This window comes from Rhinolophus hipposideros, assembly GCF_964194185.1.
Source record: "Rhinolophus hipposideros genome assembly, chromosome: 11".
Lineage (NCBI taxonomy): Eukaryota > Metazoa > Chordata > Mammalia > Chiroptera > Rhinolophidae > Rhinolophus > Rhinolophus hipposideros.
In genome coordinates this window covers 7,481,397-7,508,924 of record NC_138057.1, presented here as the reverse complement: position 1 = coordinate 7,508,924, position 27,528 = coordinate 7,481,397, and the positions used below count along the sequence as shown (strand labels likewise).

At 37.4% G+C, this 27,528-nt stretch overlaps 1 protein-coding gene across 2 annotated transcripts in view; it reads left to right on the top strand.

Moving 5' to 3' along the window:
* FANCC (FA complementation group C) overlaps positions 1-27,528 on the top strand; it is a 256,980-nt gene that overhangs the window by 51,437 nt on the left and 178,015 nt on the right. Inside the window, exons 1-2 of one of the 2 annotated variants that reach the window (XM_081066808.1) lie at positions 7,112-9,785; positions 10,399-10,488. The exons of the other annotated variant lie outside the window; for it this stretch is intronic. The gene's annotated coding sequence lies outside the window, so the exon portion shown is untranslated. Of the gene's footprint in view, positions 1-7,111; positions 9,786-10,398; positions 10,489-27,528 lie in introns of those variants that run through there. 2 annotated transcript variants of the gene reach the window in all.

The window sequence follows — 27,528 nt, the reverse complement described above, 5'->3', positions numbered from 1 at the left end:
AAAAAAAAAGCCTTCATCTTTCTGTGATTCCAGTATAAACCCTTAAGCTATTAACCCTTAAAGTTAATTCTCTCTCTCTCTCTCTCTCTCTCTCTCTCTCTCTCTCTCTCTCCTTCTCTCTTTCTTTCATTCTTTCATTCTCTCTTTCTCTCTTTCTCATTTTATTAGTTTCGGGTGTATAAAACAATGTAATAGACATTTACACCCCTCACAAAGTATAACTCCCTTCCCCCAATCGACTACCCCTCTGACATAGTGTATAGCTGTTACAGTTCCACTGACTCTATTCCCTGTGCTGTACTCCATATCCCATGACTGTATATATATTAAATTATAGTTGACATTCAATATTATTCAGCTTCAGCTTCAGGTGTACAGCGCAGTGGTCAGGTATCTACGCCGTCCCTGAAGTGGTCTCCTAAATAAGTGCCCATCTGATACCCTACAAATCTTTACAACATTTTTGATTATATTCCCCAAATTGACTTTTGTATCCCCATGGTCATCTTGTGGTTACCAATGTGCTTTCTAATCCCTTCACCTTCCCCCTTGTTCCCACCCCCCTCCCATCTAGCAACCCTCAGTTTTTCCTCTATGTCTCTGAGACTATTTCTGATTAGTTTGTTCATTTATTCTGTTCTTTAGATTCCACATATAAGTGAGATTATATGGTATTTGTCTTTGTCTGACTTATTTCACTTAGCATAATGTTCTCTAGGTCCATCCATATCGTTACAAATGGTAACATTTTATTCTTTATGGCTGCCTAATACTCCATTGTATAAATGTACCACAGTTTCTTAATCCAGTCATGTACCAATGGGCATTTTTGTTGTTTCCATGTCTTGGCTATTGTGAATAGTGCTGCAATAAACAAGGGTGCATATATTTTTTCGAATTAGTGTTTTGGATTTCTCTGGATAGATACCTAAGTATGGAATTGCTGGGTCATAAGGTAGTTCCATTTCGAGTTTTTTGAGATACCTTCATACTGATTTCCATAGTGGTGGCACCAATCTGCAGTCTCATCAACAGTGCATGAGGGTTCTCTTTTCTCCACAACTTTGCCAACACTTGTTGTTTGTTGATTTATTGCTGATAGCCATTCTGACCGGAGTGAGGTGGTATCTCATTGTGGTTTTTATTTACATTTCTCTAATGTGATTAGTGAGGTTGAGCATTTTTTCATGTCTGTTGGCCATCTGTATGTCCTCTTTAGAGAAATGTTTCTTCATGTCCTCTACCCATTTTTAAATTGGATTGTTTTTGGTGTAGAGTTGAATGAGTATTTTATACATTTTGGATATTAATCCCTTATCAGAAGTATTGTTGACAAATATCTTCTCCCATTCAGTAGGATGCCTTTTTGTTTTATTGATGGTTTCCTTTGCTGTGAAAAAGCTTTTAAGTTTGATGTAATCCCATATGTTTATTTTTTCTTTAACTTCCCTTGCCTGAGGGAATATACCAGTAAAAATATTACTCCGGGTAATGTCTGTAAGTTTACTTCCTATATTTTCTTCTAGGAGTTTTACGGTTTTGGATCTTACTTTTAAGTCTTTAATCCATTTTGAATTTATTCTCATATATGGCGTAAGGAGGTGGTTCATCTTCATTTTTTTGTATGTGTCAGTCCAGTTTTCCCAACACCATTTATTGGATAGACTGCCTTTACCCCAGTGTAAGTTCTTGTTTCCATTGTCATAGATTAAATGACCATATAGGAATGGATTTATTTCTGACTATTCTGTTCCACTGATCTATGTGTCTGTTTTTATGCCAGTACCATACTCTTTTGATTACTATAGCCTTGTAGTCTGATTTGATGTCAGGTAGTGTGATACCTCCCACTTTGTTCTTATTTCTTAAGATTGCTGCTGTTATTCAGGGTCTTTTTTTGGTTCCATATAAATTTTAGGACTACATATTCTATTTTTGCGAAAAATGTCATTGGTAGTTTGATAGGAACTGCGTTGAATCTGTATATTACCTTAGGCAGTATTGACATTTTATCTATATTAATTCTTCCTATCCATAAGCATGGTACGTGTGTCTATTTATTTGTATCTTCTTTGATTTTTCTTGCCAGTGTCTTATAATTTTCTGAGTACAGGCCTTTCACTTCTTTGGTTAAATTTATTCCTAGGTATTTTATTGTTTTTGAAGCAATTGTAATGGGATTTTTTAAAAAAATTATCTTTCTGATAGTTTATTATTGATGTATACAAATGCAACTAGGGCATTGTTTCTTAAAGTAGTATTCTACAAATGCTTTCCTATAGTATTTAATGACTTTATTGAGATATACTTCAAATACCATAAATTCTTCCACTTAAAACATACATTCAGTGTAGTTTATTTTATTCACAGAGTTGGGCTACCATCAGTGCAACCTAATTTTAGAATATTTTCATCATCCCAGAAAGAAACCCCATACCCATTAGCAGTCACTCACCATTTTCCTATCCCAGCCTTAGGCAAGTACCAATCTACTTTCTGTTTTTAAAGATTTATCTATTCTGGACATTTCATATCAATGGAATAGTGTAATATGTGGTCTTTATGACTGGCTCCTTTCACTTAGCATGTTTTTAGGTTTCATCCATGTTGTAGAATGTATCAGTACTTCATTCTAGTTTATTGCTGAATAACATACCATTGTGTGAATATACCACATTTCATTTATGCATTTATCAATCGATGGACATTTGGATTGGGTACAGTTTTTGGCTATTTTAAATAAAATAAACATTTATGTATGTTTTTTATATGAATGGGTATTTTCAGTTCTGTTGGGTGTATATCTAGAAATGTAATTGCTAGGTCATGTGTTTATATCTAATCTTTTCAGGAACTGACAGTGTTTTCCAAAGCAATTGCATCATCACATTCCTGTCAGCATTGTGTGACAATTCTTCTTTCTCCACATCCTTGCCAATACTTGTTATTACCTGATTTTTTATTCTAACCTTGACTTGTAGGTGGGAAGTGGTAGTTTGTTGTGTTTTGGGTTTGCATTTCTCTGATGACTAATGATGCTAATATCTTTTCAGGAGCTTATTGGCCATTTGTATGTCTTTCTTAGGGAACTGTCTATTCTGATCCTTTGCACATTTTAAAATTGGGTTACTACTCTTTATTATTAAGCTGTTTGTTGTATATTTCTGGTACAGGTCCCTTATCAGACATATGATTTGCATATATTTTCTCCCACTATATAGGTTTTCTTCTCACTTTCTTGAGGGTGTCCTTTGTAGCACAAACGTTTTTAATTTTTATGCAGTCCAATTTATTTTTTCATTTGTTGCATTTGCTTTTCGTGTCATATTTAAAAAACCTTCACCAAATCCGAGATCATGAAAACTTACACCTATATTTTATTCTAAGTTTTTTTCTAATTTTAGCTTTGCACCTAGGTCTTTGATCCATTTAGATACGGTGTGAGATAAGGGTCCAACTTTGTTCTTTGGCATATGGCTATCTCTTTGTCCCGGCACCATTTGTTGAAAAGACTGTTCTTTTTGTCATTGGATATTTTTGGCGTCCTTGTTGAAAATCATTTGGCTATAGATGAATGGGCTTATTTCTGGACTCTCAGTCATTGATCTCTTTTGGGCTATGTGCTACTGCCATACTGCCTTGATTACTGTTGTTTTGTAGTAAGTTTTGAAATCAGGGTGTGTGAATCCTCCACTCTTTAGTTTTTCGAAATTGTTTTTATCTACTCTAGGTCTCTTGAAATTCCGTATGAATTTTAGAATCAGCTTGTCAAATTTTAAAAAGAAGTCAGCTGGGATTCTGATAGGGATTGCATTGAATCTGTAGATCAATTTGTGGAGTAGTGCCATCTTAATTAACAATGTTAACTCATGTAATCCATGAACATGGGATATTTTCCCAATTATTTAGATCTTATTTGAATTTCTTCCATCAGTATTTTATAGTTTTCAGAGTATAAACCTTGCTCTTCTTTTGTTAAATTTATTCCTAAATTTTAATTTTTTTTTGATTCTATTATAAATGGAATTGTTTTTCTGATTTCATTTTTAGATTGTTCATTGACTTTTGTGTATAGATCTTGTATCCTGCAGACTTGCTAACTCATTTATTCTAATAGTTTTTCTTTTGTGGATTGGTTAAGATTTTCTATATATGAGATCATATCATCTACAAAAAGAGATAGTTTTACTTCTTCCATTTCTATCTGGGTACCTTTTATTTATTTTTCTTGCCTGTTTGCGCTAGGTAGAAACGCTAGTACAATGTTAAATAGAAGTGGTGAAGGTGAACATCCTTATCTTGTTCCTGATATTAGGAGGAAGCATCCATTCTTTAACCATTAAGTATGAGATCAGTTGTGTTTTTCTTTTTGCAAATGTCCTTTATTAGGTTGAAGAAGTTCTTTCTACTCCTAGCTTGTTGAGTGTTTTTATCATGAAAGGGTGTTGGATTTCATCACACAGTTTTTCTGCATCTATTGAGACGATCATGTGATTTTAATTATTCTATTACTATAATGTATTATATTAATTGATTTTCAGATGTCAAACCAATCTTGCATTTCTGGGATAAATCTGTTTGGTTATGGTGTATAATTCTTTTCATATGTTGCTGGATTTAGTTTGCTAGTATTTTGGTGAAGATTTTTATGTCCATATTCATAAAAAGACAATGGTCTATAGTTTTCTTCTGAAGTCTGGTTCTTGTTTTGGTATGCTGGTAATACTGACCTCAGAAAATGAGTTGGGAAGTATTCCTTTTTCTCATACTTTTTGAAAGAGTTTATGAAGAATTAGTATTAGTTTTTTAAAAAATGTTTGCTAGAGTTTACTGGTAAAGTTATCTGGTCCTGGGCTTTTCTTTGTGGATAGTTTTTTGATTACTTATTTTATCTCTTGTTATAGGTCTTTTCAGTTTGTCTATGTCTTCTTGAGTTAGTTTTGGTAATTCGTGTCATTCTAGGATTTAGTTTATTTCATCTAAGTTATCTAATTTGCTGGTGTGTTATTCATAGTATTCTTTTTGAATCCTTTTTTATTTCCATAATGTTAATAGTAACGTCCCCTCGTTTATTTTTGATTCTCGTAATTTGAGTCTTTTTTTTTTTTTTTGGTCAGTTCATCTAAAAATTTATTAGTTTTGTTGCTATTTCAAAGAACCAACTTTTGTATTTGTTGATTTTATCTATTTTGTTGTTTGTTTGTCTATTGCTTACAACATCTCCTCTAGTTTTATTATTTCCTTATCTCTGCTTGATTTAGGTGTAGTTTGATCTATTTTTAGTGTCTTAAGCTGGAAGATTATGTTTTTGGTTTGAAATCTTAATATAGGCAATCACAGCTATAAATTTTCCTCTAAGCTCTGCTTTAGCTCATCCCATAAGTTTTGATATGTTGTGTCTTTATTTTCATTCATTTCCAAGCATTGTTTAATTTCCCTCTTTTTTTGACATATTGGTTATTTAGCAGTACCTTGTTTAATTTCCATATATTTGTGAATTTCCCCCAATTTTTCCCACTACTGATTTCTAATTTCATTCCTTTGTGTTCAGAGAACATTCCTTATATTATCTATCCATTTAAATATAAGTATCCATTTAAAAATACATATCCAGTTATATGTTCTTTTTTAAATGGCCTAGCATGTGGTCTATCCTGGAGAACGGAGAATGTTCCCTGTGACCCTGAGAAGAATGTATACACATATTCTATTGTGGAGTGGAGATAGCTATAGATGTCTGTTAGGTCTAGTTGGTTTATAGTATTAAGTCTTCTACTTATTTGTTGATCTGTCTAGTTATGCTATTCATTATTGAAAGCAGAGTTTTGAAGTCTTCAACTATTAACATTAAAGTGACTATTATTTCTCCATTTCTATCAGCTTTTCTTTATTTTGTTCTGTTTTTTGGTACACATATGTTTAAAATTGTTATATCTTCCTCATGGATTGACCATTTTATCATTATAAAATAGCCCTCTTTATCTCTAGTAACATTTTTTGTGATGTCAGTATAGCGACGCCAACTTTCTTGTTTTTGTATGTTTGCATGATACCTCTTTTCTCATTCTTTTACTTTCAAGCTGTTTGCATCTTTGAATATAAAGTATGTCTCCTGTTGAGAGCGTATAATCAGTTATTTTTTAATATAATATAAGTCACATAATCTCTCTTTTGGTTGGATAATTTATTACTCTCACATTCAATGGTATTATTGATATACTTGGATTTATGTCTGCCATTTTATTTTTTGTTTTCTATATGTCTTGTCTTTTTTGTTTGTTGCTCTTTTATTGTGTTCTTTTACAATAAGTGAATATTTTTCTAATGTAGCATCTTAATTTCTTTAATGATGTTTTCACTATATTTTCAGAGTATTGTTTTTTCAGTGGTTGCTCTAGGGATTACCATGTACAATTTAATTTATCAGAATCAACTTCAGGTTTATACTAGCTTAATTCTAGTGATATATATAGCTATATGTTTAATCCTGTATAGCTCTATTCCCTTCTGCCTCACCTCGTTTTGTGACATTATTGTTACACATATTCCATCTTTTAATGTTATAAAACCAACAGTATGTTGTTATAAATATTACTTTACCATATGTAGTTATTTCCTTAGCCCAACACAGCTTTGCTCCCATACACCTCATTTGCATGGGTATTTGAAAATATATCACGTTATCTTACATTTTTGTATTTTTTAGTCCCAACAGACATCATATGCATAATTATATACATCCATACTATCTATATTTTAACATTTGCTTATTCTTCTGTCAGTTCATACCTACTATTGAGCCACTACTATTAACCTACTCTAGACAGTTCCCTCCATGCCCTGTTACACTTTTCAACTTCAGAATTTCCACTTGTTCCTTTTTTTTATAGTTTCTGTCAGTTTACTGATACAACATTGTCATCGTACCTTTTTTCACTTCTTTAATCATGTTTTTATTTAGTTCTGAGGACATATTTATAACTGTTACTTTGAAATCTTTTTATGAGAAATCCAATATCTGATTGCTCTCACAGGCAGTTTCTGTTGCCTGCTTTTTTTCTGGTGTATGGGTCATACTTTCCCATTTGTTTGCCTTCCTCATAATTTTTTTGTTGGAAACTGGACGTTTTAGATAATATAGTGTAGCTCTGGACACTAGTCCTCCACCCACCCACCTTCTGGGGGTTGTTATGTTATTTGCTTGTTTATTTCTTTAAAGGAGCTGGCCTGTTTCACCTCTCAGTGTGCAGCTTCTAATGTTGCTCCTCAGCGGCTTTGGGTATGCCATCGTCACCCTGGAATGACAGTGACACTAGTAGGGCTTTCTTCTCTGACCACACCCAGCTGTGGAGCTCCGCTAGTTGCTAAAATGGAGTCTTGCTACGTTGAGAGGACACGGATAGGGAGTGGCCGTGGTTCAATGCCACAGACTCTCCGTACTTGCTAAGTTTTCATGAATATTATTTTTTTCATGTGCTGTCTGCCCTTGGGATCATTTCCAGAGGCTTTAAATGGTTATTGTTTTAATAATTTTCACCAGTTTCCCTGGGGAGCAGATCAGCTGAGGTCCTCACACTGTCATGCTGGAGGTTCATCCCCTCTTCCTATAGATTTTTAACTAGTGTAAAGTGATGACATGTTTAGGCTCAAAAAAGTTTTAGAAATGTTCTTTGATACTCTCATAGTATTCTTTTATAACGCTTTATATTTTATTATCATTTCTAGTGTAATACATTTCTTCTCCTAGAGCAGGATTTTCTAAAATATTTTGAGTATGTTCCACAATGAGAAATCTACTTTATATCCTACTTAGAACACACATACATTGTTTTTCACAAAAGTTTCACCAAACAGCATCTACTCTTTCTATGTGTGATAGGCTATGATGTTTTCCATTCTGTCTTCATTAAAAAGTAATACTTGGTTGCTATCCACTTAATTGATTCCACAACTTGCAATTTGAAAAACACCCTCCCGACTAAGGGACTGTGTCTGAGATTGACCTTTTACCACGAAGCTCTGGCACAGTGCTTGGCACACAGTAGGCACTTGTTGAATATTTGTTGAATGACCGTGTGAATGTTGGACTTCTCAGAGTGTTATAGAAGTTACAGTTTACTGTGATGCCCTAAGAGACTTTACAGCACACTTAGAAACCTCTCTTGACTCCTGAACCCTTTGATTGTAGAGTCCCTATAAATACTTCATTACTAATGCTTGTGAAGTGTTTTTTAGATGAATAAAAGTATGACTTGGTAAACTTCTTTTTTCCAATGAAAATGAAGGGTACAAGCCAGGGAACACCATGTAAACATTTTGTGCTTTCATAACATCTTTCTTCCCAAATGCTTACAGGAGGAAATTTATACCATAGAGAAAGAGGCATAGAAACAAAAGATGAAAACGTAAACAAAAGTAATTATGTATGGACTAGTTTTTTCTCAAAACTTAGCTTTAATTAAAGGTTACAATTATGCTTTTTAAGCTAGTGGAAAATATTTTCAAGCTCAGTACCTACATTGGTAGGCAAAAGGACTCCTACTTGTTCTTTGATATATATTTTTTGAGATCCCACCCCAATGGATACAGTTAAACCTTTTGAGGATTGGCAGACCAAAGATACAATTCTTGGGGTGTGACAAGGAATGAGCAGTAGCACTTTATTAAGACAGGCTAGGTACATACATACCTAATCAAGTGTTTCTTGAGGTTACCTTGAGGTTTCTTGAGGTTACCTGACAGGAAGAGGAGTATGTGTCAGAGGAAAGGTTTAAGGAAAAGTTGGCCCATGGCATTAATACCAGAAGCCGTATGGTACTGTTAGAATATCCTGCAGACTAAGTCGAGATGAAAACTTCTTCAAGAACGAACCCAGCAATAAAAACTTCGTTTATGTAAGAGGAGATCTCCCCTATGAAATTCTTAGTTGACACTGTAAATGAATATTATCTTGGGGGTAGAGTTAGGGGGAGACCCAATAAAAGCTTTGTATTTAATTTCCAGGTGTTGAGGAGTTCACGCACTAGACTTGGAAGCAGATAATACCTCATAGTACAACCAACAGGAATTATCTTCTCTGTCTGGAGAAACCAAGTATCTGGATGTCTGAAGTTATGAAATTGTAACTCAGGGAACTGCTTAATTTTATTATATAGGGTGTGAGGGCTGCAGCTGCTGCCAGATGTAATTGAGATCCATTCTTGCCTTACTCTGCTCTTGCTGTTTCTGATCTTTATGCTCAGAGTGTCTAGAGTAGGTTTTAGTTTTGTTAGGCCAAGGTTGCTCCCGTCACCATGGCCTTTTCATTTTAAATAGACCTTTTTTTTTAAAGAGCAGTTTTAGCTTCAGAGCAAAATTGAGTGGAAAGTACGCAGTTCGCATGTGTCCCCTTCCCCCGCACTGACACAGTCTCCTCCTATCAGTACCCTGTACCAGGTGGAACATTTATTACAATTGATGAATCGACAGTGACAAATCATAATCATCCAAAATCCATCATTTACCTCAGGGTTCCTTCTTGATGTGGTACATTCTGGGGGTTTGGAGAAAAGTATAAAGACATGTATCCACCATAATAGTGTCATACAAAATAATTTCATTGCCCTAAACATCCTCTGTGCTCTGCCTAGGAGACTTGGATTCTGTTCTTGCTGGGATTCCAACCAGGTGGATGGTCTGTCTAAGGAGGGTACTTCATCACTCTGCACCCTCTTACCTCTTCTGTGAGGTGAAAGTGGGGGGCTGGATCACTGATTTCCAACCTATAGCTCCTGTACTCCATAACGGTAATATTAACAGGTTCCAGGGATTAGGATGTGGACATATATTGGGGGGCAGGGGTGTCACCATTTACTTTACTATTGATGAGATGGCATGTTTGAATCATTTTTAAAAATCTTTCTGTATCATATGATATTCTTGGCAAGGCATTAACAAAGAGGGTGAAGAAATCAAGCTACTTACCAGGCATTTGCTATAGATGAAATAAATATACCTATTCTTTACTTAATGAATTTAATTCCTATAAAACCTGTCACTAAGTGAAAAGCTAGTAAAGAAAAAATTATTTCTGTTAATTTTAATGGGAAAAGTTATGATGTGTTCCCAAGATACCCAAGCATTTTCCAGGAATAGAAAACTATGTCACTGAGCAATGTAGACATTTTTATATAAGTAGTAAACAATAGTTTGAAAATTAATAAATACAGTTTGAATGTAAAATATAATAAAATGTTACTTTGTTGCCTCAATAAAGAAGAAAGAGAAGGGCTGACAGGATGTGGGGATAGATGAAGAAGGGGAGTCGGTATTTAGAAGATGGTGGAGAGCCAGGTGATGGGCTTTCAGGCGTGCATTCAGTATCGGAACGCTTAACAATCATTTTTCTTTTCCCTTCAGGAATTTGACAGTAGAAGTAACTCCTGGTGTGGAAATCTTTGGTATCTCTGTAGAAGAGGAATCTTTGGGTCCAAAAAAAAAAAAAAAGATGTAAGTTTAGTTCCCTTCTTGTGGCCTGCAATTGATATACTTACTTAAAGGAAGCTGTATTAGTTTCCTGAGGTTGCTGTGACAAATTACTACAAACTTAGTGACTTAAAACAACAGAAATGTATTTTCTTACAGTTCTGGAGTTAGAAGTCCAAAATCTGGCAATGCTGAGCTCCCTCTGGGGACGCTAGGGGAGAATCTGGTCCTTTCCTCTTCCAGCTTCTTCTGGCGGCTGCCAGCAAGTCATTCCTGGGCTTGTGGCCACAGCACTTGTGGCCTGTCTTCCCCTTGCTTCCTCCTCTGTGTGTCTGTCTCCAAACTCCTGCTCCCTTTCCCATCGGGATACACGTGATTGGGTTTCTGGCCTACCCTGATAACCCAGGATAAGTACCTCTTCCCAAGATCCTAACTTAATCATATGTTTTGACATACAAGGTGAATATGAATTCACTCCTTGAGGTAGTAGTCACAGGTTCTGGGGATTAGGACATGGACATATATTTTTTTTTTGGGGGGGCACCATTTAGCCTACGACAGATGAGATAGGATGTTTGAACCATTTTTAAAAATCTTTTTGTTCCATATGCTAGTCTTGACAAGAAACTGCAAGTAAAGTAGTGAGTCTGTTCTTGATCTGAAACCAGGTTGAAATATATTATAGTGATTTACTTAGTGTGCTGTGTGATGAAAATGTCATTTAGTGACGGTGAATAATGAGTCATTGTCCCAAAAGTGGTATATCTTTTTCTTGTGTGGTGGCGGGGGAATATTGGGGGACAGTGTGCTTCTCCAGGGCCCATCAGCTCCTTGTCATTGTCCTTCAATCTAGTTGTGGGGGGCGCAGCTCAGCTCCAAGTACAGTTGGCATTTTCAATCTTTAGTTGCAGGGGTGCAGCCCACCATTCCATGCAGGAATCGAACCGGCAACCTTGTTGAGAGCTCACACTCTAACCAACTGAGCCATCCGGCCGCCCCGGTATATCTTTTTAAGAGCCCTATGGCAAGAAGTCATCACCTGAACTCTGTGTTTGCCTCCCATGCTTCGTCCTCTGGCTGGCTTCCTCATGGTGGGAGGTGATGTCCAGCAGCTAGAGCTCTTGTTTCTTTCACACTTGGTGAAGAGAGTCTTTTTCCAGTAGCTCCTTGTAGCACGGCTGAGGGAGTGACAGTAAGGGCCAGATAAGTTTTCAGTGTGGAATGTTCAGTAGCATCCCTGCCCTCTGCCCGCCCGCTGGATGCCAGTAGCACCCTCCCTTAGTCATGACAACCAAGTGTTGTCAAACATTGTCAGAGGTACCCTGTGGGTCAGGATTGCCCTTGATTGAGAACCACTGCTTTGACACAATCGGAGCCCATTTTTGTTTCACCAAAATCTTCTGGCTAGGAAATTTCAGGTCTTGTTAAGAAGAGGAAGGCAGAGAATGTGTGCTGGGCAGGTTACCTGCAGATGTCTGCTTCACTGAAATTCTAATGAGGGCCCACACTAGGTCAAATCTAGCAGGCTTACTACATTTTTGCTAGATCCCTAGTAGTTATTTTCTACTATTATAGTCTTTTATATCAGACAACTATAACCCAGTATTATGCACTTTTTAAAAACTATGAGCCTATCAATCCCAGGTTGGGTTTTTTTCTTTTTTTTCCCCTCTTTACTTATGTCAATCAGAAGTTGCTCTGTATCTTAGAATTTGCTCTCTATAAGCTCATTCTTTCCCAACAAGTCTATTCCCCGAGGTTTTCACATCCACTTGAACTTCCCCTCCCTGTGACACTGCCCTCTTCCCCTTGCCCTGGGGCATCAGCAGACTGTTCTACAGACTAAGCAATTAGTTAGCTGTTTATGCACTAGAGAACTGGGATTGGAATTTTTTAAAGTATCGTTTTTCTTTTCCTGTGAAGTAATTGAAATAGAACACAGACACATTTATTGTTTTGAAGTTTTTATGATTTCCAAATTAACAAATTTGTGCTTTTATAGGCATCAGGTGACTGATATTTTGGGGGTACGTGTTATTTCTTGCCTGACTGCGCTGTGGAGAGGATCACCTCTCTATTTTCATGGGAGTGCTCTGGCTGTAATGGAAACCCTGACTGGTCCTGGATGAGAAGGTGTGCAGCATGACTGGGAAGAAACACGAGCCGCTGCGTTTTCCTCACGACTGAGGCACAGGAGAGGTTACACGTACAGTGGCTCACGGAGTGTCCCCATCAGACTACTCAAATGTAACTAAGCTAAATGACATACGGCCTAGGATTTATGTGAATTGTTCAAGTGAATCTGTCAGGTTTTTGTAATTGGCAATACCTAGGAGCTTCACGGAAGCCATGGAGGGCTCCAGCAAGGACCCTGGCTTTAGTTGTGTTCTGTGTGTATACAGCATAGCAGAAATAATCACTTCTACCTGATGTTACTTATAATGCCCATAAATTGTCTCTCCCTGTGTTTTCGTCTTTATTCTGTTTTACCAGTATTTCATTTGGTCTCCAACTTGGCTGGTCTAGAACCTCTGTGTTTATTTTAAGCTCCTGAGGGGAGGGGATTATTGTAATGATCTTGAAATGAGTTTGAAAAAGCACAATTCCCCCATCTTACTACTGTGCCTTGTAAGGCTTAAAATTTGACTATACATATCCTTCCCAGACCCATGAAACTACTCCAGCTCCTCTCCTTGAGTTTTTCTCTGCCCGTTGGAAAAGAAGGCAGGGATGAACTCTAGATACAGCAGTATTCACTAAAATATCTGAAGCTGTGTAGGGAGGGAAGAGGACGTTAGCAGCAGTAAGACTTGTTTTACTGCAGTTATTAAAGAAAAAGTGGGGGATACAAGAAGGAGGCATGGTGTTCCTTTTTCAGGAGGTCTTGGCAAAGGCCTTAGTTGTAAAAGAAAAAGAAATAGCCAGTTAGGTTGAAATGATTTGAAGTCATCCCTCCACAGTTAGATTTTTCTGAAGCCAAGGTGGTCAGTTGGGTAGAGGTGGGTATGTAGCCGTTTTTCAGTGAATGGGTTAAGTTGTCCCTTGGAAGTATTTCAGTAGGTGGTGCTCTTGTGCCATAGCATAGCAGTTTTTAGAAAGGTTTTGAAACTATGGTGGCTGGTTCTAGGGACTCTTTGCCTATCCATTCCCTTGGGTGTACAATTTTGGTGGCATCACCTGGGTGGGTTTGGTGAGAGAGTTCTCTGTCTGGAAATGAGGTGATTCTGGTCTTAACCTTCTCTAGCTTGTTTGAGCTCTGCTTTCCAGGGGAACCTAAATGAGAGGTTTACAAACCTATTTTTTCCCTTGCTTTTTTAAAATGTGGCTTTAATCTTTATCTGAACAATTACGACGTGTGTTGTGCGTTTCCAGTTTTCTGAGACCATTTTTTTTTCTGTTGGAAATCATCTGTGATCCTCCAAGTTCCTGTCCAGATAACTCAATCTGTCATTCTTGTTTCTTTATGTTTTCTTTTCCTTTACCTTCAGAGAAGATGCAGTGCAATGAAATAACATGTGGTAGAGAAAATTGTAAGTGATGAGGGAATAGAGATGAAAAACTGTGAGTTCAAATGGCAGTTGCCAATAACTGGAGCTGACGGTGAACCCTGCCGGCATCAGCCCCTTTCCTCCCTTCTTTACTATGCACTGAGTTTCTGGGTCTGAAGTTGGTTCTGAAGCCATGATGCTGAACACGGCACTCAGTAATGTCCACATGTGCTGCTGCCAGTAAAAGCTTGGGGGGCAAGGAAGAGAAGTTTAAATCCAGACCTGGGTATCAATTCCAGGATGGACAAATCTCTTGCTGCCAGAAGTTGCTGTAAACATTTAGGGAACTGCTTTTTCAGGAAATATCTTGGGGTTGTCTCTACTGTGACAGATAGTTCCTTTACCATGTATCCACCAACTGTTAAGGACGAGGGGAATGCTCGTGGGACTTGTGCAGTCTGGCTGACGTTGTGAGCGGCTCATCCCCTGTTTCCTCTGCAGGCTGCCGGGTCTCAGTGAGCTCAGCTGGGTGGGACCCAGCAAGTCCATGGACGTTCACGGTGCTCTCTGGTAGCTTTTGAAATTAAAACAAAGAAAAGAAATTAGTATTTTAGTTTGTGTGGATTTTCAAAATTGAGTGATTTAATGATCTGCTTATTTGTTTATTTAAATTATCTTTCTCCATATTTAGAATGTACTTTTAATCTGAGAACTTGTCTATTTTTGGACATTCTTAGTTTATCTCTTTCAATAGTCTTAGCTAGCTCTCTCTTTAAATATTGCTTTTTTTTCCATTCTCTTCACTTTCTTTTGCTGTAATGCCTCCTAGATGTTTGTGGAGCTATCCTTCATGTTTCTTAACTGCTCTTTCATATTTTTCTTCTTTTCGTTCTGAATTCATTAGTATTATCTTCAAATTTACTAGTTTTTTCTTCAGTGCTGTCCAAAGTATCTGAGCTTTTAATTGCAATGACTGTAGTCTTCATTTACATAATTTCCAATTGATTCTTTTTAAAGCATCTCGTTTTAATTCTGCCCTTTTTTTTATAATTTCTTATTATTTTAAAATTATCTGAATATACTTATTTTGTTGGACTTTTTATAATATTAATTTCATATGAAGTAAATTAGTGATGTGATGGCTGATTTTGTTAGTTGTCTGTACTGGCATTAGATTTCTTCATCTATTTTAGAACTTGGGTTGATTGGCATGGTTTAAATAAGACATATTTTTTATTATTTTCATTTATTTATTTTCCACCACTCCTTTTCCCTCCCTGCTCACTTTTCCCTGGTTAGCAGTTTTATAGTTGTTTCTGCCTGGCTTCACGTGGGACCCTAGTCCAGAACCGCAGTGGTTCCTCAGTTTCTTGGGCAATCACAGGCTGCTTCATTAAGGTCCTGGTCGCTGGCTGGCCTGTGTCCCATCCTCCTCCCTAGGCCACCCCTTCATAGGAAACAAAAAGCTGCCAGCCTTCTTTCAGGAATGGGGGAGCCCTCCTCTACCTATCACCTTTGACCCTGCCTCCAAGGAGGGACTCTAACTTAGTCTCACTCTGTCCTTCGTAGGCTATGTTTAGCCTCAAAGCCTCGTAGGATTCATACTTCCAGTTTCGGTGCCTATTTTTGGATCCTGACCTTGGGAGGCTCACGGCTTTAACTTTGAGGACTTACCTCTTTAAGTTTCTGCCCCTTATCGATTTCACAGAAATGGTTATATGATTTTTGATCTTGCCTGCATCCTTTTAGTTTCATCTTCTTATGTTTCCTCTCTTGTTGCTGTGTTTGGAGTAGAGAGGATCCATCAAAGAGTGAAGTTACTGTGGCATCTTAACTGGAAGTCATGTGGGCTGAGGGTTTAAAGGAAATAAAGTGAGATATTTGGTTTTACATAGTACTAAAAGCTAACCACAAAAATGCCTTTCTGTGTGAGTTCAGTGACCCATAGCGTACAGTTATTTAAACTGCTGCAGAGCCTGGCGGCCCCCAAAAGATGAGGGGGATTAAGCAGGTGGGATTTATTAGTACGCCATGGTTCTCTACAAGGATTTTACCTTTTAGTTTTCATTTCGATGGTAATTTAAAAAATTCAATTGTTTCCAAACACCTGAAATCTAACTAAATAGTCTTAAGATGTCAGCATCTGCAATTGTGTTTGTATTGGTGCCAAGTAGCACTGCTTTTAGATACTGAGAAACGAACAGAGGTGAAAATGTCAGTAACATGTTTGAGCTGAGTGAAAGATTGCCGTTTCACAGTAGTTCAAAAAGGTGTTGGGCGAATTTAGCCGTCCCCAGCACACGACAGGACCCACCAGCTCAGCAGAAGCTGCTAGTAGCAACCAGTACCAGGTTCACACGAGGCTCAGTAAGCTACTTCATGATCACATTGAATTCATTGTGTCAAGTGAAATGTCACTCATTTCGTAGATTTGTTGGTATTTGTGCATTCAAATAATTGTAATTGTATACATTATAAGCATAAAACGTATTTTACTGCTTTTATGTTTGTTAAGTATTCCACAGAATAATGATTTTAGACAAGTCTGGAAGCTTTGAAGAGTTTTTTCTTCAAGTTTGAGAAACGTGGATCAAAAGGTAACTTGGCTCTTCCTATGAAGTGTAGTTAGTAGCATTCTGTGTTTGATTTTGATGTGTATGCCTGGCTCCCTCCTGCTCATACTTCATGATGTTGCTTAGTTCGGGCACCGTTACTGTCTGGAAGTGCCCGCACCTCTGTTTCGGGTGACGTGCCCCTTCTCGGTGTCCCCGGCAGCACTCCATGTTTCCTTGTCTCCCAGCCCTCCCCACAAAGGATTGTGTTTTATCTGTTCAAATCCTGATTTCCTCATTAGCCTCAGGTTGCTTTAGAGCAGGGAACACTGCTATCTTTCTATTTGCAATGTTTTTCAGTGTTCCTGTCATAAAGTAGGTTCCCAATAAGTGTGTGGGACTTTAGTTTGTTTTTGTTGATTTAGTAATAAATTACGAGTAGAGCAAACCAATGGTGGAAAGAGGCAGAAATAACTTGGAGCCAAGTCACTAGTGACAGAGACAAGAAGATTACTAATATTTTAATAGATAATGTGCTCCTCAGCCCATTTTTCTAACTGGTCTCACCAAAAGCTCACAGATCAGTGAACAGAGGACAAGAATGCAAGGAAAGTAAGTAACCACCATTTCTAACAGAATGTATGTGGGGAAACTGGTATTTCTGAAGTCCCAGTGATAGCTCCTTGGTGCTCTGATGGAGACAGAACAAGGTCAAGGGTTTCTATCTTGGCAGCTCCAAGGGCAGCAGTGTTGCGAAGGGATGCTTCAAGTTGGAAGCCGGCTCTAGAGAGCAGCTCTTTTCTCAGACGTGTCTGGGGAAGAGGCTGGGAGAATGGAGGTAAATCCCCAGACGGTTATCTCTAGGTTCCATTTCCTTAATTCTTTGCAAAGCCATCTTTGTGTGTGTGTGCTCTGCACCTGCGTTGTAGTTGTCCTGCTGATCCCTTAGACTCAGCTTTTGTTTATGATTAAGGTTTATTTGAATTATCTGCAAATTTCAGGTCTGTGTTTTTGCTTAGACTCTCTCAGAGGCAAAGTATTGCTGACTTAACAGAGAAAAAGCCAGCTCCTCCTAGTGGAAATTTTCTTAAAACCTCATTGTTTTTAGGGGGAAAATATCATTTCTTTCATAAATACTTTGTGGGAACAAGAATATTTTATTGTGACTTTTTTAAAAAAGCAGTGAACACAGGGACAGATTGATCAATCTTATTTAAAACAATGAAGCAAAGAAACATTACTTTAAATGAAAAATACTGGTATCAGGCTTTCAGTAAAGAAGAGGAAGAATGTTACCAAGTTAAGCACAGTTGGACATAAATTTCTTAATTTTATATTTAACTATATTTCTGGAGGTTTTAAATATTTTCTGACAAGGCCATTGGGCCCCTAGTTGCTGACATTGATTTGAGGCTGGGTATTTGATTTGTGTTTTACTTCTTCCATAAACAGTGTGTTTTGTAGCATTCTGTCCACAAATCCCTGTTTGGTGCTTATTTCATGGGAGAAGCGACTTCAGTTGACTTATGCTTGGGAAATGGCACTAAAATAGTCCTTTTTAACAGGTTGCCACTTTGAGTATGTAGGTTATGGCCTATATTTGGTTTATAGAGATTTCCTTTCATACCTTTGGCTTAAAGATGGTACAGACCAAAGGAAAGCAGTTTCAAATTCTCTTGGACCCCCAAAAGGTATGATATAGAACCATTTTTGATACTGGGAGGTTTTTAATGAGCTTTGTTTGAAATGTAGACAATCTGGGAGCCATGTGGGGTTTTGTCAACCCAAAATCAATTAAAATTTTATCTGTTTTTCCTAATCCACTAAGGCATTGTTTGTTTTACTTATTTATTTACACATTTGTTCAACAAATATTTATTGAGTTCCTACTATGTGCCAGGTACTGTGTGTAGCAGTGGTTTTCAGAATGTGCTCAGCACACTAGGCTCTGAGCAGATGTGCCATGTTTGGACATGTTTGACTATAAGTAACACCAAACCCAGTGAAAGGTGGTTTCACCGAAAGGACAGTTCCACGCTTGGTTACTTCAGTGCCTCAGCTGTGCTACTACATAGTTGAGAGGACCTGGTGCATCTGTCTGCTTTGCTGCCTAAAGCCTGTTGGTTGTCCTCTCATGCTTGCTTACTCCTGGGTCCCAAGGTGACTACTGCCATTTTATCACATGACGACTACAGTGTCTAATATGGAAAAACATGAATTTAGTTAAGATTGAAAAAGACTGTTTCAGAAACTCTGTAGCTGAAGCTCAGTTCCATTTTCCAAGCTGCATAATATTGCTCATAATATCCTCCTACCTAAATCAGTAGGAAGGCAAATGGATACCAGGGCTGGTCTACACCAGCCATTCTCAGAATGTGTCTTGGGGACGGTCGGGTCTCCCTAAGACCTTTTCAGGAGGACCACAGCGCACAAGTATCCTTATAAGAATGCTGAAATCATTATTTGTGTCTTATCTTCTCACTAGTATACAGTGGAGTTGTCAGGCGGTTACACGATGTACTTACAATGTCATTGACCTGGCAGCTAATGGAATGTGTTCTTGGGTTTTACAGTTTTCTCCATTTTAATTTCTAATGTGATAAATATTGATAAATATAATATAACCCACATAAACAAAACCTCTCAGTAATGTCCTCAGTAATGTTTAAGAGTATAAAGGGGTCCTGAGAAGAACACATTTGAGATTCACTGATCTGCACTAATCAAGATTTCCCTGTGGAGTTGGGGAAGATCCCAGACTTCCCCAAGACTTGTGGCTGTGAGATTCCTGGATAAAACGTTTTCTGTTAACAAAGGAGCCGCAGAAGGGTTAGGGCTGTTGAGTGGGCAACGAGTAGTGTGTAGGACTATTCTGAGGAGGGGCCTTGGGAGGTCATGGCAGGGATGCAGGGGGTGCTCCAGGCCTGCCTCTGCTTTGACTGGAGCCACACCAAGTCTGCCTTTTTTTTTTTATTGTGGTAAAATATACATACCATAAAATTTACCATTTTAACCCTTTTAAAAACGTACAATTCAGTGGCATTAATTACATTCACATTGTTGTGCAACCATTACCACCATCCATCTTTAGACCTTTCTCATCTTTCTAGACTGAAACTCTGTCCCCATTAAACACTAACTTCCCACCTCCCACTTCCCCTAGCCCCTGACAACTACCATTCTATTTTCTGCCTCTCTGAGTTTTAACTACTCTAGGTATCTCCTCTAAGTGGAATCCTGTGTTTGTCCTTTTGTGTCTGACTTATTTCTCTTAGCATGTTGTTTTCAAGGTTCATCCATGTATATATCAGAATTTCCTTCCTTTTTAAAGCTGAATAATATTCCATTGTATGTATATGATGGTTTGGCAATTAAGTTCGCGAACTTGCCACCGTGCGCTTATACTGGCAGCACTGTACAAACAGCTCGATAAGATTTCATAACCTTGGTATATCAGTGTCTCACAACTGTGTTTGTGTCAACTTGTGGCGGTGTCTTGCTGAGTGGTGTTCATTAATGTTGTTACCTATTTTTGTGTGCTGTCACAGAATGTGTGAGCTTGAATTAGAGCAACGAACAAACATTAAATTTCTTGTTAAACTTGGCAAGAGTGGAAGTGAAATCAGGGACATGTTAGTCCAAGTTTATGGGGATAATGCCATGAAGAAAACGGCAGTGTACAAGTGGATTAAATGTTTTTATGAGGGGAGAGAACGCGTCACTGATGAAGAGAGGTCAGGACGGCCAGTAATGAGCTGAACTGATGAAAACATTGCAAAAATTCATCGAATTGTGCATCAGAATTGTCAGCTGACTGAGAAGCATAGCAGACCAAGTAAACATCAATAGAGGAGCAGTTAGGAAAATCTTAACTGAAAATCTTGGCATGAGAAAGTTTGTGCAAAAATGGTCCTGAAGGAGCTCACCGACAAACAAAAGCAAAGGAGAGTCGAAGTTTGCCAAGACCTTTCGGAGAGGTAAGACGATGTTTTGGGCTGTGTTATCATGGTGATGAAACATGGGTGTACCAATACGACGCTGAAACAAAGTGTCAAAGTGCACAATGGAAGTCAGCCAATTCTCCACGACCAAAAACATTCCACCAGTCCAAATCAAGAGTCAAAACAATGTTGCTAAGCTTTTTTGATATCAGAGGAATTATTCATTATGAATTTGTACCAACTGGACAAACAGTTAACCAAGTTTACCATTTGGAAGTGCTGAAAAGGCTGCGTGAAAAAGGTAGACGAAAATGACCTGAACTTCTCACCAACAATTCATGACTCTTGCATCATGACAATGCACTAGCTCACACGGCATTGTCTATGAGGAAATTTTTAGCCAGTAAACAAATAACTGTATTGGAACAGTTATTTGTGGAACCCTTCACAAATTGGAACCCTCGCTACTCACCTGATCTGGCCTTCAATGACTTCTTTACCTGAAAATAAAGGAAATATTGAAAGGAACACATTTTGATGACGTTCAGGACATCAAGGGTAATATGATGACAGCTCTGAGGCCATTCCAGGGAGTTCCAAAATTGCTTTGAAGGGTGGACTAGGCACCGGCATCAGTGCATAGATTCCCAAGGGGAGTACTTCAAAGGTGACCATAGTGACATTCAGCAGTGAGGTATGTAGCATTTTATCTAGGATGAGTTTGTGAACTTAATTGTCAAACCTTGTATATTAATCTTATTTGTCCATTCATCCGTTGATGGACATTTGAGTTGTTTTGACCTTTGGCTATTGGGAATAAGGACATGGGTATACAAATATTTGCTTCAGTCCCTACTTTCAGTTCTTTTGGGTATATACGTACAAGTGCAATTGTTGGAGCATATGGTAATTGAATGTTTAATTTTTTTAGAAACCACCATGTTGTTTTCCATAGCATCTACACTGTTTGCATTCCCACCCGCAATGCACAGCAATTCCAGTTTTTTCACATCCTTACCAACATTTGCTGTTTTCTGTGATTATTAGTAGTGGCTATCCTAATGGGTATAACGTGGCACCTCACTGTAGTTTTGATTTTCATTTCCCTAGTGACTAGTGATGTTGAGCATCTTTCTCATGTGTTTATTGGCCATTTGTATATCTTTGGAGAGATGTCTGTTCAAGTCCTTTGCTCATTCCCTTATCGGATATATGATTTGCACAGGTCTGTCCGTTTTGTATGTTGAACTGTTAAGCAGTTTCATTTTACTAAATGATTTTTAAAAAAAGCTTTAAAGCTCTGTATCACTGTTGCCAATTTTGTCACTTTGGTCATCCTAGATATTTACCTATTTACCCACTGCACTGGTTTAGAAGGTATGGATGCTGGGACCTTAGTAATTACTTCAGTGCCCATGGTAATTTATAGTAACTACTTTCAAATTTCTCACACTATTCAAAATGTAGCCCTGGATATACTTATTTGCATACATGGCTTTATAGATTACTACCTATTTGCCCTGGAAGAAAACAATGATGATCAAGAGTAAATTATTTTTAAAATATTTCCCCTTCACATCTGTGCCAATTGTAGCCTTTGAGAGGCTCATGACGGTACCAGATTCCTCAGCATATCAGCTGAGTAGGGATTCTTGTTAGACTTTCCAGAAAATCTAAAAGGGTTGCATTCTATGATGTCCCTAGATGGGACAGCCATTTGAGATATGAAAGTGTCTTTCAACAACAGCAGTGCTGATGGAGGACCAGAAAATTGCAGGTTAAATTATAGAAGGGATTATATCCATCCTGAAACTTAGTACATTAGGATAGGGAAATAATTTCACACGACACTAAATGAGAGGCCGGAATTGCTGGCTCATGCCATTACTCATCACTGGTCCCAGCGCTGTGATAGACTGGACACCCTACACAGCCCTGCCTATGCCTGTGGCATCTGCTCTTTGAAGTTGGGGCTACTTGAATGCTCAGGTGTTAACATGGCACTTGAGGAACCCACCTCGCTTTTTGAAAGATAATTTGAGAACCACTAGTGTAGGGCTGTCCCTTGCACTTTTTGATTTCTAGATTAAGGGAAATAATTTTGTTTCTTAATGAATTAGGATACTCTGACACAGTCTGTTACCCAATCGTTTCTTCCCTCTTCATCATCTTTCTTCAGATACTGCTCAAGTGTTTTGATGCTTTTATTTCCTTCTTGCTCTCTAATGAATTGTACTTGCTGAACTTCAGTATTTCTTGTGATGAACATTTCCATGAAATTTTTGAATGTATTTTTTTCGTAAAGAACAAAAATCACCAAAATGGGGAAACTTCTGCATTTGAAGAACACCTCTTTCTCACCTGCTCTGCTTTGAATCTGAGTCATGTGATCTTGGCAACCCAGACATTTACCCTTATGGGCAGCAGGTGGACTGTCTTGGTCCCGTGGTGATTTAAGTTCATAAAATAGTACTTAGCAAGCAACAAAATAATTTCCGAGCAATATATAAATGAGGGAAGAAGGGTAAGTGCAGTGATCCTATGCTGACGCCATTTGGAACCAGTCCCTTTTCAGTATTTCTGATGTTTGCTGGCCTCCATGGCCACTTTCCCTTGTCACTTTATCCCTCTCCCTCCCACTTCCTGCTCTCCTCGGAGCAGCAGGAAATAGGCACATGAACAGCATATGGGAATCTTTAACTGGACAGTCATTTCCATTTGGGTATCTAGATCTCTCTGCTCATAGGACTTTCCTTTAGTCCCTGCTACACAGAAATTTCTGAAGGTCATTTCATTGTCTCCTGGAAATATATATTGGGACTAATAACATCTGTTGTTTTTACTCTGTACATGTAAAGAAGGTGAAATGGTTTGGGTTCCTTAGGGCTGGGTACATGTGCTGAAAGAGAAATAAGAAATGGAAAATGGGGATTTTCTTCTAACTTTCCATGCCATTTGCTTTTGCTACTTTAGTATATATGAGGTATGATAAAAATACGGTGAATGTTTAAATTAAAAAATTAATATACGGTAAAAGATACATTGCTATTAATCCCCCTCAAAATACTCCCCCTCATTTTAAACACGCTTATCCCATCTTTCTTGCCACTTTCTGAAGCAGTTCTGGAAGTCCTCTTTCATGAGTGTCTTTAGTTGCGCTGTCATGGCTGCCTCGATGTCCTGAATCCACTCAAAACTTTTACCTTTCATGGTCATTTTGACTTTGGGGAAGAGCCAGAAGGCGCATGGTGCCAGATATGATGAATAAGGTGGATGAGGACACACCGTAATGTTTCTATTTGACAGAAATTGCCGTATACCAGAAGCGATGTGTGACACGGAGCCTTTCTATTGTGATCACAAAATATGGTGAATGCTGCTGCCGAGTGCCATCCTACTGGAAGGCAGCGATCTTCAATACAGGAAGTGACACGTTGAACTTTAGTAACAGTGTGTGACAAGTTTCAACTTTTTTGGTGCAGTCGGCTGGGTGTGAGGTATGGTTGAGAGAAGCTGTGTTTTAAAGTGTCACACATCGCTTCTGGTACGGCAGTTTCTATCAATAAAAACATCACGGTGTGTCCTCATCCACCTTGTTCACTGGATCTGGCTCCATGCGACTTCTGGCTCTTCCCCAAAGTCAAAATGACCATGAAAGGTAAAAGTTTTGAGTGGATTCAGGACATCGAGGCAGCCACAACTGCGCAACTGAATACACTCACAGAAGAGGACTTCCAGAACTGCTTCAGAAAGTGGCAAGAACAATGGGCTAAGTGTGTTTGAAGCGAGGGGAAGTATTTTGAGGGAGATTAAAGACAATGTGTCTTTTACTGTAATAAATTTTTATTTTTATTTAAACATTCACCGTATTGTTTGATGACATGTTTATATAGTGTGTATGCAAAATACTTGTTAAAGTCCTGAGTTTTAAGGAAATCTGTCATTGAACATCCACCTTTCTTTTATTTTCTTAAATAAAAAATACTAAACAGTATTTCTCTAATTGTTTATATTAAATGAAAATAGTCATAGACATCCATGTGAGGATATACACACTAAACAGAATCATAAGAGACTCAAGAATTTACATTCAGGACAATATCAAGGATTTTGGTATCATTCAAAAGATGTGTAGTCAGCTCTAAATTGTCTAATAAGCATTCAGATCAACTGCAATAAAAAAATTAGTGCATTTGTGAAAAATGTTGAAATCACCATGAATCTGAAGAACCATCCCCATTTTACAAGGCATGCATTGTTTTCCCTTTTTGAGCTGCTTGGCTGCTGCCCCGTTTTGTCCACTGGCACACAGACCATCTCATCCTCTTATTCTCCCCCGAGTGGTGAATTGGATGTCTCTCCCTCCTTGTGACAGTAGCCCTCTCTGGGCAAGCAGTAGCCACATAATTAAGGGGAAAAGGGGTGGGGAGTGTGAGAAGAGAAGATTGTCAGTTTTCTCCTCAGAGCCAGGACTGGGAAAATAGAACCATTATTTGAGGACAGGAAGAAAGAAGAGGAAGCAAGCACAGGGACTCTGTCTCTGGCCAGTTTTGGTGGCTTTAACAATTGCAGAGAACTCATCTAAAAAAATTGAAAACACAGACTATTTCAACAATTTAAAACCTTTGATTGTATCAATCAAGTACTTTGTCTTGATTGACATTTATAAATTATAATACTTTTTCCTTACTTTGGGATAATGTGTATATGGTAAATGCATATCTAGAAATTAATTTATTTTTGATTGTGAAGAGTAACATATAGAAAAGCACACAAACATGATTTACACTTTAATCAATTATTAAAATGTTAATACAGATATTGTTGCCATCAAAGTCAAGAAATAGAATCTTCAGAGCCATTCATGCATACCCTCCAATAGTACTTCTTCCCTTCCTCAAAAAAAATGGTAACAGGTTTTGTGACTTTTTTTTAGGGTAATCATTGAAGTTTAGTTTTACCTGTTTCTGAACTTTATGTAAATAGATCATGTCTTACGGATTGGTTTTTCTCAACAGTAGGATTATCAGTTCCTCTCTCTGCCGATAGTGGTTGTTTCTGATTTTCATTGCTGCATTGTATTTCCTTGTATGAATGTATCACACTTTATTTTTTCATTCTACTCTTGATTGGCATGTGGTTTGTTTTCAATTTGGGTCTATTATGAATAATGCTTTTATGAACATTCTGCTAGTATAAATAAACAGTAAGCTTGCCTTTTATTATTAGTTGCTTGCAGTTTTCTTTGAGAGAAATTTTGCAATTTGAATTTTTTTTGTATGACTATGATTTACTGTGTTAAAATTTCCCACTATGATTGGAGTTGATTATTTCTCTTTGTAGTTATTCTGTGTTATATTTTGAGCTTTATATTTTATTTTACATTTTCATATTATTAGGTGCATATAAATTTAGAATTGTTACATCTTCTTGGTGAATTGAACATTTTATCCTTACGAAGTGACTCTCTTTACCTCAAGTAATGCTTTTTGCCCTAATTTGTGTAATTTTAATTGATACTGTTTGATTCCTTCGGTTAGGTTTGCATAGTGGTTTTTTTCAGCTGTTTTCTTAACAGTGGAAAATTCTGTGTCCTTATTATGTTTTAGATTGTCTTTTGTAAGAGCATGTTTGTTTGTTTTTTAAATTCAAAACTGAATAACCTTTGATTTTAACTTGGAGAACTTAATCTGTTTTAATATTGTATATGTACTGGTATTTTTGAGTTGAAATCTACCATCTTACTGTGTGCTTTTTATTTATCTTGCCTATTCTGTATTCTTTTTTTTCTGTCAAATCTTGCTCTTTGGGGGTTGTGTTTTTTTATTATAAATTTTTCTCCTCTGATAATTTGCAAATTATATACTGCCTTTTAATCTATTAATGGATACCATAGAAGCTCTAGTATGCAATCTTGAATTATTAAAGTCTAATGCTAACTCTTTTATTCTCCTTTTCCTGGAAAATTCAGTGACCTTAGAACTCTTTACTCTATTATTCTCTTAGCTCATTTACTACAGTTTTTATATATTTAAATTTCTGTATTATTTAAAACCCCCAATGACACTATTCTTATTTTATATCATTAATGAAAATTTACATTTTCCTATGTATCTACCATTTTTGTTGTTTTTCATTTCTTCTTAGATTTCCAGACTTATATCTGGGATCATTTTTCATCTGCCTAAGAGCATCCTTTAAAGTAGTTTTTTGGTGTCAAATTCTTTCAACTTTAGTGTGTCAGAAAGGCTTTATTTCACCTTTATTGTTGGACAGTATTTTAGCTGGGTATAGTATTCTATGTTGGCCCCTTTTTCCTTTCATGGCATTGAAGATCTGTTTTCTGGCCTTCTCCTGTGTTTCCATGTATCTCATTCATTCTTCTGTATTTTTCCATTGTTTTTAGATTCTGTGTTTTATTCTGGATAATTTCTTTTGATATATCTTCCAAGTTCACTAATTTTTCTTTTCAACTGGGTCTAATTAGTTGCTAAATACACCTGTTGAATTTTTAATTTCAGTTATTTTGTTTCTCAGTTCTAGAATTTCTACTATATTCTTCTTTACCTACAGGGTCATTTTTTAGAGTTTTCGGTTTCTTGATGAAAGTTGGGTTTTATCTGCACAGGGGACCCTCTTAATTACTGTATAATTTTGTCTAGTTTTTGAACTATCTGGAGTATGGCTTTTTTAGTTCTTGTCCATTGTTGTGGGGTTCTTGTTTATGTGTTCTTTTCTTCCTGTGTACTTGATTCTCTTTAATTTTTCCTCTGATAACTTGGAAATTATTACTGCCTTTTAATAGTAACAATGTAATTTTTATTGTACTTGAAAAGTTATTTTTAGAAATAACTAGAAACTTATGATGATGTTATCTTCCTCCAGGGAGAATTTTTGTTTGCATCTTCCAGGCATCTGGCAGCACTAGCAACCTGGGACCACCTTAATTCATTTTCAGTTTCACACTTAGGTTGTAGTTTCTATGTGGGCTGGTTCACTTCTGGGTTACCCATACTCAGAGTGCATGCGAATGGGCCCCAACCCTAAGGGTAGGGTGGTTTACCAGGAACTCACTTTAGCAGG